The sequence below is a fragment of the Rhinoraja longicauda genome, chromosome 20, assembly GCF_053455715.1.
Source record: "Rhinoraja longicauda isolate Sanriku21f chromosome 20, sRhiLon1.1, whole genome shotgun sequence".
Taxonomy (NCBI): domain Eukaryota; kingdom Metazoa; phylum Chordata; class Chondrichthyes; order Rajiformes; family Arhynchobatidae; genus Rhinoraja; species Rhinoraja longicauda.
In genome coordinates, this window is record NC_135972.1 from 21,891,147 (window position 1) to 21,903,918 (window position 12,772).

Below are 12,772 nucleotides of genomic sequence, written 5' to 3' on the forward strand. Positions count from 1 at the left end.
TCTTATAGAAACATTAAAAATTATTAAGGGATTGGACACGCTAGATGCAGGAAACATGTTCCTGATGTTGGGAAAAGTGCAGAACCAGGGGCCACAGTTTAAGAATAAGGGGTTGGTTGGCCATGGAGAACTGAGATGAGGAAAGACTTTTTCACACAGAGAGTTGTGAATTTGTGGAATTCTCTGCCTCAGAAGGCAGTGGATGCCAATTCACTGGATGCATTCAAAAGGGAGTTAGATAGAGCTCTTAGGGCTAGCGGAATCAAGGGATAAGGGAAGAAGGCAGGAACAAGGCACTGATTGTGGATGATCAGCCTACTCCTGCACCTGTCCATGTATCTATGTATGTATCTATGTCTCCCACTTGACAGGACCCTTCTTCCGGCTATCTAGCTCAGTTAGAACTATCTCAGGTAGGCAACATGGTCAGCATGGACTGGTTGGGTCTAAAGGTCTGTTTCTGTGCTGCTTGAATCCTCAAATCGCTGCAGGGATGGTGTGTATTTGGGAGCAGTGTGATTAGGATCTTGGAGCTGGTGTTATCCCTATGTGCCTGCAGCTCTTGGTGTAACATGTCTCAAAGTGACATCACTGGTAATCCCTATTACATTTTCTTGTAAACTATCTCCAGTCCACAAATCTCACGAAGGCAAGCTTTCTGCAGTATTTCGACCCATCGGGCCTTTGCTAACTTTCGGAGCAATCCCATTGCCCCACTGAGTTTTCCCAGTAACCTATTCTCTCCCCACATTTCCACAGTTTACCCACCAGATTCCACCACTCACTGCCAATCCTGCGGCAATCTACAGGACCGATTAACTTTAAGCAACCGCCGCGTCCTTGAGGCGGGGTACTGGGGCATCCAGGGGCAGCACAATTATCGGATGATTGATTGAAAGACACAGCATGGAAACAGGTCCTTCGGCCCTCAATCATCTGTTCGCACTAGTTGTATATTATTCCACTTTCACATCCACTTCCTACACACCAAGGGCAATTTACAGAGGGCCAATTAACCTACAAACCTGTACGTCTTTGGGGTGTGGAGGAAACTCACACGGTCACGGGGGAAACGTGCAAACTCCACACACAGACAGCACCCGAGGTCAGGATCGAACCTGGTTTTCTGGCCCTTTGAGGCAGCAGCTCTACCCGCTGCACCACCAGTCTGTCCCAGTTTACCTTGCAGTAGCGCATCGGGAATCTAATGCTGCGCACTACAGATGTGCAGCAGAAATCCGGCTGTTCTTATTAAACAGACATCTACCTTAAATGACCATTTACAGCCTGTGGCCAAATGAAAGAACGAGGATGTGCACTCGGTATTGGCTTTCATTGTAATTGATGTTCATTCATTAATGTGGTTTAATGGCACTGTAATTGATACATTATTCCTCCCACGGTCTAGACCACATAAGATTGATGGTAGAGTGTGTCGCTGCAGATTGCCCGGTAACTGGAGAGGGAGCCAAATCATTCATTTGACTGCGGTGCCACCGATGTATTGAATGAAATGAGAGGACAACACAACACAGTGACTGTCTGTAGATCACACTAAGAATGGTGATGGAAAGATGAGGTTCCCTTTGTCTTTACATCCTCCTTGAACAACCAGCTCCAAAGGTGGTGCAGCGGTAGAGTTGCTGCCTTACATGCTGGGTTCGATCCTGACTGTGGGTGCTGTCTGTATGGAGTTTGTACGTCCGCCCTGTGACCACGTGGGTTTTCTCCGGGTGCTCCGGTTTCCTCCCTCATTTCAAAGACGTACAGGTTTGTAGGTTAATTGGCTTCTGCAATTTATAAATTGTCCCTAGTGTGTAGGATAGTGTTGGTGTGCGGGGTGATCACTGGTCAAATTTAGATTTAGATTTTTAGATTTAGAGATACAGCGCGGAAACAGGCCCTTCGGCCCACCGAGTCCGTGCCGCCCAGCGATCCCCGCACATTAACACTATCCTACACCCACTAGGGACAATTTTTACATTTACCCAGTCAATTAACCTACATACCTGTACGTCTTTGGAGTGTGGGAGAAAACCGAAGATCTCGGAGAAAACCCACGCAGGTCACGGGGAGAACGTACAAACGCCGTACAGACGGCGCCCGTAGTCAGGATCGAACCTGAGTCTCCTGCGCTGCATTCGCTGTAAGGCAGCAACTCTACCGCTGCGCCACCGTGCCGCCGAGCACAGATTCGCTGGGCCGAAGGGCCAACTCAGCCTCACTTCAGACATTAATCTGTCTACAGATATTAAAACATTCTTGCCCTTTAAAATAAGGCCATTGATGCAGAGCTGTGGCGAATGTTCTCAGATTCCAATACAGCATGGAATCAGGCCCTTCGGTCCAACTCGTCCATGCCGACCAAGATGCCTCATCTCAGCTCAGCGTATTTGCCTGCATTTGTCCCATATCCCTCTTAACCTTTCCTACCCATGTACCTGTCTAGATGTCCTTTACATGTTGCTTTAGTACCTGCCTCAACTATCTCATCTGGCTGCTCATTCCATAAACCCACCACCCTCTGTGTGAAAAAGTTGCCCCTCAGTTTCCTATTAAATATGTCCCCCTCTCACCGTAAACCTATGTCCTCTGTTTCTTGATTCCCCTACTCTGGGTAAAAGACTGTGTGCACTCACCCTATCTATTCCTCTCAAGATCTTATCCGACCATAAGATTACTCCTCTGTAAGATTATCCTTCGTCCTCCTGCGTTCCAAGTCCTAGCCTGCCCAACCTTTTCCCAGAACTCAGGCCCTCGGGTCCTGGTCGGGCTTGTATCCACTGGAATTTAGAAGGATGAGAGGGGATCTTATAGAAACATATAAAATTCTTAAAGGATTGGACAGGCTAGATGCAGGAAAAATGTTCCCTTTGTTAGGGGAGTCCAGAACCAGGGGTCACAGTGTAACTATAAGGGGTGGCCATTTAGTACTGAGATGAGGAAAAACCTCTTCACCCCGAGAGTTGTGAATCTGTGGAATTATCTGCCACAGAAGGCAGCGGAGGCCAATTCACTGGATGCTTTCAAGAGAGAGTTAGATTTAGCTCTTAGGGCTGAAGGAATTAAGGGATATGGGGAAAAAGCAGGAACGGGGTACTGATTTTAGATGATCAGCCATGATCATATTGAATGGCGGTGCTGGCTCGAAGGGCCGAATGGCCTCCGTCTATGTTTCTCACATCCTCGTAAATCTCGGCAGTGGCTTTATTTATTAACTCCTGTTCTAAAGGTCGATGAATCAGTTATCCCCGGGACCTCCAGTTTCCTCCCACACTCCAAGGACGCACAGGCTTGTGGGGCAATTGGCTTCGGTAAAGATTGCAAATTGACCTTGGTGTGTAAGATAGTGTTAGCGTGCGGGGATCGCTAGTCGGCGTGGACTCGGTGGGCCGAGGGCCCTGTTTCCGCACTGTATCTCTAAACTAAACTAAACTCTTTACCAGTTTGATTAGAGCAGGACTGGATCGTTGAGATAGCAATGGCATCTGCAATGACTGTCGGTAATTCGTAGGCACTTGATGTGGTGTCGACCCACGGGTAATGAAATGGGGAGCTTTACAAGTGAACAGGATCCCAGCCAAAGCAACAGCATGTGAGCAATCCTCAACAAAAAGCAACCGGAGGACAGTGACGACGAGTGATGTTTATGTTTATGCATTGAAGTAAAGATCTGCACTGTGGTCAGGTGTGACACACCATGCAATGTTTAGCAATGTCATCTTATTCTGTCAATCCTTTCAGCAAGGCCTCCCCTTCCTGACATTAACATTTGAAGCAACCTCTTGGATTATTCAAGACAACGCCACATCCCTTTGTTCTTGGAATTCAATTCATGTGTCAAGACTGTGACTTTAACATGTCACAACCTCCAGCCGGCTCTTTAGAGACGTCATTATTAATGCATCGATGCTGAAATATTGATGGCAGAGGTATGGTTTTAAAATTCCAACACAAATGAACTAACCGCTGAAAGAATTGGGGAGTGATATTTAGAAAGATTCAGCAGTGAAGATTCGCTGAGAGAAATCTCTCGGGAACTCATAGCTGACTGCCACATCTTTAGAGACACAGCGTGGAAACAGGCCCTTCAGCCCACCGAATCTGCACCGACCAACGATCAGCCAGTACTCCAGCACTATCCGACACGCTAGGGACGCTTTACAATTTTACCGTGTCTCTGCACAATGCACTGAGAATGGAGTCCCAATTCCACAGCTTTATTTATTAAAACCAGTTCTAAAGGTCAATGCAAGTCCATGAGGGGCAAGGAGCTAAGTTGCTGGAAAAACTCAGTCCTGATTCAGGGTCCCGACCATCCCTCCAAAGTCGACCATCCCTCTCCCGCCACACATGCTGCCTGATCCGCTGTGTTCCTCCAGCACTTTGTTTTATGCTTTGGAATCCAGCATCTGCCATCTGAGGCCCCACTGCTCCCCCAACCCCGAGACCTGCTCCTGCCTCAGCACCACAGTGGATCAGACAGACCCAAAGTGTTTCTGCTCAAGCTGAGGGATGGACGCCGGGCTGCTCACTGAGCAATGACTGAGCAATTGTCCCTCTCATGGACACAGCCATGCTCTCTCCTTCCCTCTCACTCACTCTCACTCTCTCTCTCTCCACCCCTTCCCCCTCTCTCTTTCTCTCACTCTCTCTCTTGCTCATCCTCACTCTCCCCTCTTTCTACCCTCTCTCCTCCCCCTCTTTCTTTCTCTCCTTCACGCTCTTTCCCCCTCCCTCTCTCTTTCTCCCCCCCCCCTCTCTCTCTCTCTCTCTCTCTCTCTCTCTCTCTCTCTCTCTCTCTCTCTCTCTCTCTCTCTCTCCTTCTCCTTCTCACTCTCCATCTCTTGTTCACTCTCTCTCTCGCTCTCTCGCTCCAACTCTCCAATCCCTCACACACACACACAGGGAATGTCACACAGAGACAGGACAGGAAGCTGGTGATAAATTATTCACACAGTGTCTGATGCAGACATCCCTGGTGTCATTGACGTCATTCCGCATCAGTCACGCCAGTGATGCTGGGAGATCAGACACTCCCCGTGTCCATGGGTCACTCCCCATTGCCTTCTCCTGCAGAGTGACCGGACTCTGCCCTCGGCCTTCGTTACCCTCTGAGGTTGCCGGCAAAATACTAACGGAGCTCACAAACCTCATGCCTGATTTATCAGATTGAGCAGTGTGAAAATCACACAAGGTGCCATCCCACCGCCCACTCACACTCATCCCACTTGTCCCTCACACTCACTGACACACTCACCACACCACCCTCTCACACTCACTGTCACCATCACCCATCCGGCCCCTCACACTCACTGACACACTCACCACACCACCCTCACTCACTGTCACACACCCCTCCACCCCCTCACATTCAGTCACACTCACTATCTTACTGCCACACTCACTGACACACCCACCCCACCATCCCCTCACACTCACTGACACACCCACACTCACTGTCACCACACGGGCCACAGGATTGTAAGATAAACTCAATAAAGAAAGTTCCAACTGAGACCAAGAACCAAGAGATCAGTTCCAGAGACAAAGTCCAATGTCCACAATGGGGTAGAGGTGAATCGGACAGTACCCTAGCTTATGGAAGGACCGTTCAGAAGCCTGATAACAGAGGGGAAGAAGCTGTTCCTGAGTGTGGTGGTGTGTGCGTTCAAGCAACAAGGACAGGTACATGGATGGAATAGGTTTAGAGGGATATGGGCAAAATGCAGGCAGATGGGACTGGTCTAGTTAGGCCATCTTGGGCAAGTTGGGCCGAAGGGCCTGTTTCCGTGCTGTATGCCTATGACAACTGAACACTTGATAGACACAAAAAGACACAATTGACTCTTGATAGACACAAAAAGCTGGAATACTCAGCGGGACAGGCAGCATCTCTGGAGAGAAGGAATGGGTGGCGTTTTTGGGTCAAGACCCTTCCCCAGGTTGTGAACAGGATAAACATAATATCGGAGGTGCAAAGGGAATGCTGGTGCAGGATTCCCAAAGGGTTAATTTGCAAGGTGAATGCAATACTAGCATTTATTTCGAGAGCGCTAGAATATAAAAACTGGGATAAAATGCTGAGGCTCTATAAGGCGCTGGTCAGACCACATTTGGAGTATTGTAAGCAATTTCAGGCCCCATATCTGATGAAGGACGTGCTGGCCTTGGCGAGGGTCCAGAGGAGGTTTTCAAGAATGATCCCAGGAATGAGTGGGTTAACATCTGATGAGTGTTTGACGGCACTGGGCCGGTACTCGCTGGAGTTTAGAGACATGAGGGGGGACCTCATTGAAACTTCACAAATGGAGAAAGGCCTGGATAGAATGAATGTGGAGAGGATGTTTCCACTAGTGGTAGAGTCTAGGACCAGCAGCCATAACCTCTGCATGACCCTTTAGAAAAGAGATGAGGAGGAATTTCTTTGGTGTTAGGGTAGTGAATCTGTGGAATTCATTGCCACAGACAGGCAATAGGCAATAGACAACAGGTGCAGGCGTAGGTCATTCGGCCCTTCGAGCCAGCACCGCCAATTCAAGTTGATCATGGCTGATCATTCACAATCAGGACACCGTTCCTTCCCTCTCCCCATACCTCCAGCTGTGGTGGCCAAGTCAATGGATATTTTTAAGGTGGAGATTGACAAATTCTTGATCAGTATGGGTGTCAGGGGTTATGGGAGAAGACAGGAGAATGGGGTTGAGGGGGAAAGATAGATCAGCCAAAATTGAATGGCGGAGTAGACTCGATGGGCCAAATGGCCTAATTCTGCTCCTAGAACTTATGAATTCTCCCTCACTGGAGTGTGTCTGGGTTCTTGTGGCTTGTTTATTAGCCCAGCAATGAAAGTTTACAGAGCACGGTAAACCAGATGGGGCTGTGACTACACCAAATAAATCTTTTGTTTCAAAGCCTTGCTACCTATTAAGAGGACAATCTTTGTGCCGAGTCTCTTCAGGCAGCGTTGCTATTGCACCGTTGCTATGTGACTTACGTATGGTAACTATAGACTGGTAAAGCAGTTGGCGTGCTTCTATTACAACAGAGCTGCTTCCAGGCAACCAAGCCTTACGACTTGCCATCTTGCAGCTCGTCAAGAACTTGGCTCATACATAGGTAGTGCTGTCAGCAGCAGTGAAGTTGTCCAAGGTCTGACCTTCTCTTGTTGCTTTATCAAGGCAAGGGGAACTCGGGAGAGAAATAAAATAATTATTCTGCTCGAAGTATCTAGGTTTGGCACTCTGAATCACCAAGGCAGGGAAGGCAATGGGCCACATGCTGTAAATGGGATTAATACGCCCGGGTAAACAGTGGTCGTGTGGCCAGATAGGGTGGATGTAGAGAGGATGTTTCCACTAGTGGGAGAGTCTAGGACCAGAGGGCACAGCCTCAGAATAAAAGGACGTACCTTTAGAAAGGAGATGAGGAGGAATTTCTTTAGTCAGAGGGTGGTGAATCTGTGGAATTCATTGCCACAGAAGGCTATGGAGGCCAAGTAATTGGGTATTTTTAAAGTGGAGATTGACAGGTTCTTGATTAATAAAGGTTTCAGGGGTTATGTGGAAAAGGCAGGAGAAAGGGGTGAGAGGGAAAAATATATCAGCCAATGATCGAACAGCAGAGCAGACTTGATGGGCCGAATGGCCTAATTCTGCTCCTGTCTTATGGTCATATGGCAGGATGGGCCAAAGAACGTGTTTGTGCTGTGTGATTCTCCACCATTTCTATGTCATCTGAAAACACCTTACAGCCAATGAGTGGCGTGGGATTGTTGGCATTGGAGTGATGTAGGAAACACAGCAGCCAATCTTCACAGAGCAATGGGAAAACAACCTATCGTCTTTCTATGATGTCAAATGAAGAATTAATGTTGACCCGGGTCACCAGAGTTAACTTCCCCATTAAATGCCCAAAATGTGCCAGGGAACATTTTATATGGTGCAAAACAACAAAATGCTATACTCTTTTTATGCTGTCTTTTTCTTCTTGTCTGACGGGAGAGTGGAGAAGAGGGAGCGACCGGGGGGGTGAGACTGGTCCTTGATTATGCTGGTGGCTTTGCCGAGGCAGCGTGAAGTGTAGATGGAGTTAATGGAAGGGAGGTTGTGTTTGTGTGATGGTCTGGGCTGCGTCCACAATTCTCTGCGATTTCTTGCGGTCTTGGATGGAGCTGTTCCCAAACCATGCTGTGACGCACCCCGATAAAATGCTTTCTAGGCCAAACCAGGAGGTGACACCATTGTGATCAGGGGATAGACCCACACATCCATGGTAACTAGAGATCAAGTCCATGGGAACCATGGGCCAGCACCACAGCAACAAGGGGCTCCTCATTGGAATCTGTTGAAATCTTCATCGCAGCCAGTTGTAAATGGTGCCATCTCTGCAGTATTTTTTTTACTGGAGTCATACAGTACGGATACAAGCCCTTCGGCCCACTTGCCCCTGCTGACCAAGATGCCCCGTCTACACTAGTCCCACCTGCTGCATTTGGCCCATATTCTTCCAAACCACAAAAACACTAAACAGTGCTGGAGTTACTCAGCAGATCAGGCAGCATCCCTGGAGTACATGGACAGGTGATGTTTTGGGTCGGGACCCTTCTTCAAACTGAACCACTGAGTTACTCCAGTACTTTGTGCCTTTTATTGTAAACCAGGACCTCCAGTCCCCTTGTTCCTTCTGAATCTTTCCTATCTGTGTACATGTCCAAATGTCTTTTAAATGCTGTTATAATACCTCAACTACCTCCTCTGGCAGCTCGTTCCATAACCCCACCACCCTCTGTGTGAAATGTTTGCACTGCAGGTGCCGATTCAATCATTCGAAATGTATAAGATTATTAAGGGGTTGGACACGTTAGAGGCAGGAAACATGTTCCCAATGTTGGGGGAGTCCAGAACAAGGGGTCACAATTTAAGAATAAGGGGTAGGCCATTTAGAACTGAGACAAGGAAAAACTTTTTCAGTCAGAGAGTTGTAAATCTGTGGAATTCTCTGCCTCAGAAGGCAGTGGAGGCCAATTCGCTGAATGCGTTCAAGAGAGAGCTAGATAGAGCTCTTAAGGATAGTGGAGTCAGGGGGTATGGGGAGAAGGCAGGAACGGGGTACTGATTGAGAATGATCAGCCATGATCACATTAAATGGCGGTGCTGGCTCGAAGGGCCGAATGGCCTCCTCCTGCACCTATTGTCTATTGTCTATTCCCCTCTCAACTTAAACCTATGTCCTTTGGTTCTCGGTTGCTCTACTCTGGGTAAAAGACTCTGTGTGTTCACCCTATCTATGCCCCTCAAGATTGTATAGACTTCTCTGAGTGATCCTGGGGGACACAGGGGTGGGTTCATGTGGTGCCCCCACCCCTGGGTGCACAGGCCGACAGCTCCAGCATGGACCTTACACACCCTCAATGCACAGTGAGATGTGGGGGGTCACAACCAAGGCCACCCAAGGTGGAAAGGACATCCAGGAGCTGAAACAGCGCATCTTCCGACTCAGCCAGTGACAAATTGCCACCTGCCTCACCAAATGGATGGCACGTTGGTGTTTATGAGCCATCACCAGAGTTTAACTAAGAAAAGGTTTAATTAATATCAAGCACAAATGAGGAGAGAATAATAAGCTGCTACAGTGAAGATTCATTAACCTCGATAAATATTTAGCAATCACAGAGAGAATTGAACTGCAAATTACACGTACCAACGTTAAAAAAAACACAAAGTACAGGGCCATAAATTGATGCGGTTAATGATTTCCTGTGGTACTAATTACTGCCGAGGGAGAAGCAGCGTTGTGTGCCCACAGCTTTTACTCAGATGCTATTTGGAAGTGATGCTGGGGTTTGACACTGGGCAGGGTTGACCAAGGACCAGACCCAGCTGGAATGACTTGAGTCTGCTTTACACCAAACATACAGCTTTGGGAATAGAAACGAGGAACTGCAGATGCTGGTTTATACCAAAGGTAGTCTCAAAGTGTTGGAGTAACTCAGTGGGTCAGGCAGCATCTCAGGAGAAAAAGGATGGGTGACGTGTCGGGTCAGGACCCTTCCTCAGACTGAGAGTGGGGGGCGGGGGGAGGGGCGGGGGGAGGGAGAGTGAAGAGCTGGAACCAAGAAAAGATCAGGGCCAGACACAAATGACCTCAGCCCTTGGTGGGCCCACTGTTGGCTGGGGAAGGTGTGACCTCAAGAGGGATACAATGTGATGAACTGTGGAACTGGTTGAATGCTTATCATGGAGGAAGGGGGAAAGGGGTGAGGGGAGGGGCAGGGAGGGGAGTGTAGGTAGAAGTTACATAAAAGCTTTCGGAATAAGACCCGTCCAGCCTGTGGTGTCTCGCACGTCTTCCCAATCCTCTGGCTCTCTCCACCCCTCCACCCCCCGCCCCCAGCACCATCTCCTTCCAGCTGGTAACGCAACTCTGCTGTCCCTCTCGCCACCACATCGCCCAGGAGACAGGTTGCTCCCAGATCCCCGAGTGTCTCTACTCTCTGCAAATGGTGACCGGCAAAACCTCTTCCCACCTCACTCCGTGACTCGCTCACCTTGGTCTCAGTGACCATCTCCTGCCCGGCTCCATCTACCCCCAGCCCAAGTCTACACGGCTGTGCCATCGTTGGCCTTCCATTCATTGGGCCAATAGTGGGTTCGACGTCAAGAGCAAAGGGGGTTTCATTCTCATTTGTACCGACAACGGAACTATGAAGATCTTACTGGCAGCAACTCAACCGGCCCATTAACACAACCACACAGGGATAAATAGGCAATAATTAACAAGACAATAGAGTAACACTCAATAATAAGAGGCAACCAGACCACAGTAGTGTGAAAGGGAAGACCCTAGTGCAACAAAAACAAAGTCTTTAGAAGATCACACTTGCTGAGGTAGTGGTTGGTGTTGTGTAGCGTTCAAGAGTCTGCTACTCTTGAACCTGGAGGTCACAGTTTTCAGGTTCCTGTACCTTCTTCTGGGCGGTGGGAGCTAAATGAGAGCATGCCATTGCGGTTCTTTGATGATACTGGCTGACCTTTTGAGGCGGTGCCTCCTGTAGATCCCTCTGATGTTAGGGAGGTCAGTGCCAGGGGACGGGCCGGGCTGTGTCCACAACTCTCTGCAGCCTCCTTTGTTCCTGAGCTTTTGAGTTACCGAACCAGGTCACGGTGCCACCAGTCAGCATGTTCACTGCCGTACACCTGTAGTGTATTTGGAACCACACTGGCCCCAGCAGGGCGGCTTCCTACTGGACAAGTGATCCGTGGTACCTCCGTGTGTTAAATGCCTCGTTTGTCCACTCCACCCCATTCTCTGTATCTATTTGGCATTTATTCAATGATTCAATGATACTTTATTGTCACGTGTAATTAAGTACAGTGAAACGCCTTGTTTTGCACACAACCCGGTAAAATCATTTAGCTGCCCTCACCTAGACAGTACTCAAGTGTCACCACGTTTTGGTGCCAACAAACTTACAAAAGTTCACCGAACAGTCCTATCTACTGCTGCCCGTGGCAGAAGGGTCCCAACACAATCCCTCTGCAGATGCTGTGCCCGACCTGCTGAGTTCCTCCAGCACTTTGTGTATTTTTCTGGTTCGATACTGGTCTTTACAGGACAGGCCAGGCTGGAGATACACTGAGGCCCAGTTCCACCCTCTCAATTTCAGACCATCACTTTTCCAAATCCCTTCATTCTCTTGGTCCTCCCAATCTCCACCTCCTCCTCCTGCCCACAAACTATCACAGATGGACACATTCCACCCGCTTCATCCTCTCGACGGTCCCCGCCTTTCCTTGCTCCAACACTGGTCGCTGCACCTTCAGCTGCCCTGCCCCAGACTCCAAAACCTCTCCCTGAATCGTTTGACTTCTTCACGTCTATAGGGAGAGGTGGAGCAGGCTCGGACTCTATTCCTTGGAGTGCAGGAGGATGAGGGGCGATCTTATAGAGGTGTGCAAAATCATGAGAGGAATAGATCAGGTGAACGCACAGAGTCTCTTGCCCAGAGTTGGGGAAATCGAAAATCAGAGGACATAGGTTTAAGGTGAGGGGGGGAAAGATTTAATAGGAACCTGAGAGGTAACTTTTACACACAGAGTGGTGGGTGTATGGAATGAGCTGCAGGAGGAGGTAGTTGAGACAGATACCATCGCAGTGTTTAAGAAACATTTAGACAGGTTTAGAGGGATATGGGCCAAACGCAGGCAGGTGGGACTAGTGTAGATGGGACATGTTGGTCAGTGTGTGCAAGTTGGGCTGAAGGGCCTGTTTCCGCACTGTATGACTAAGAGTCTATGACCTCCCGCTCCTCCTTTAAGATCCTCCTTACCACTTCCATTTGAGGGTCAGTGTTGTTTTTTGATTGACAACTGTGAACAGTCTTGACATCATTTCCTACATTAATGCAGTCAATAAATGTGTTTGGTAATGATGTAGGTAATGTGGTTAACGCTGAGGAGACCGCCAAAAATGGCCTTGCAAATGAAACAGTGAAAACTCATTACTGCCTCCGCTGGCTATTCAGCAGAACCGCTGCCTCACAGCACTAGATACCTGGGTTCGATCCTGACCTCAGCTGCTATTCATGTGGAGGTTGCATGTTCTCCCTGTGACCACGTGGATTTCGTCCAGGTGCACCGGTTTCCTCCCCATCCCGAAGACATGTGGGTTTGCATGTTAATTGGCCTCTGTAAATTGTCCCCAGTGTGTAGGGCGTGGCTGAGAAAGTGGGAGAACATAGAAGTTTAAAGTTTAGATTATTGTCACGTGT

At 48.7% G+C, this 12,772-nt stretch overlaps 1 long non-coding RNA gene across 1 annotated transcript in view; it reads right to left on the reverse strand.

Annotated features, from left to right (window-relative positions):
- LOC144603641 (uncharacterized) overlaps positions 1 to 12,772 on the reverse strand; it is a 54,187-nt gene that overhangs the window by 12,487 nt on the left and 28,928 nt on the right. The window contains exon 3 of the long non-coding RNA XR_013548649.1: positions 12,556 to 12,720. This is a non-coding gene — a long non-coding RNA (uncharacterized LOC144603641). The remainder of the gene's footprint in view (positions 1 to 12,555; positions 12,721 to 12,772) is intronic.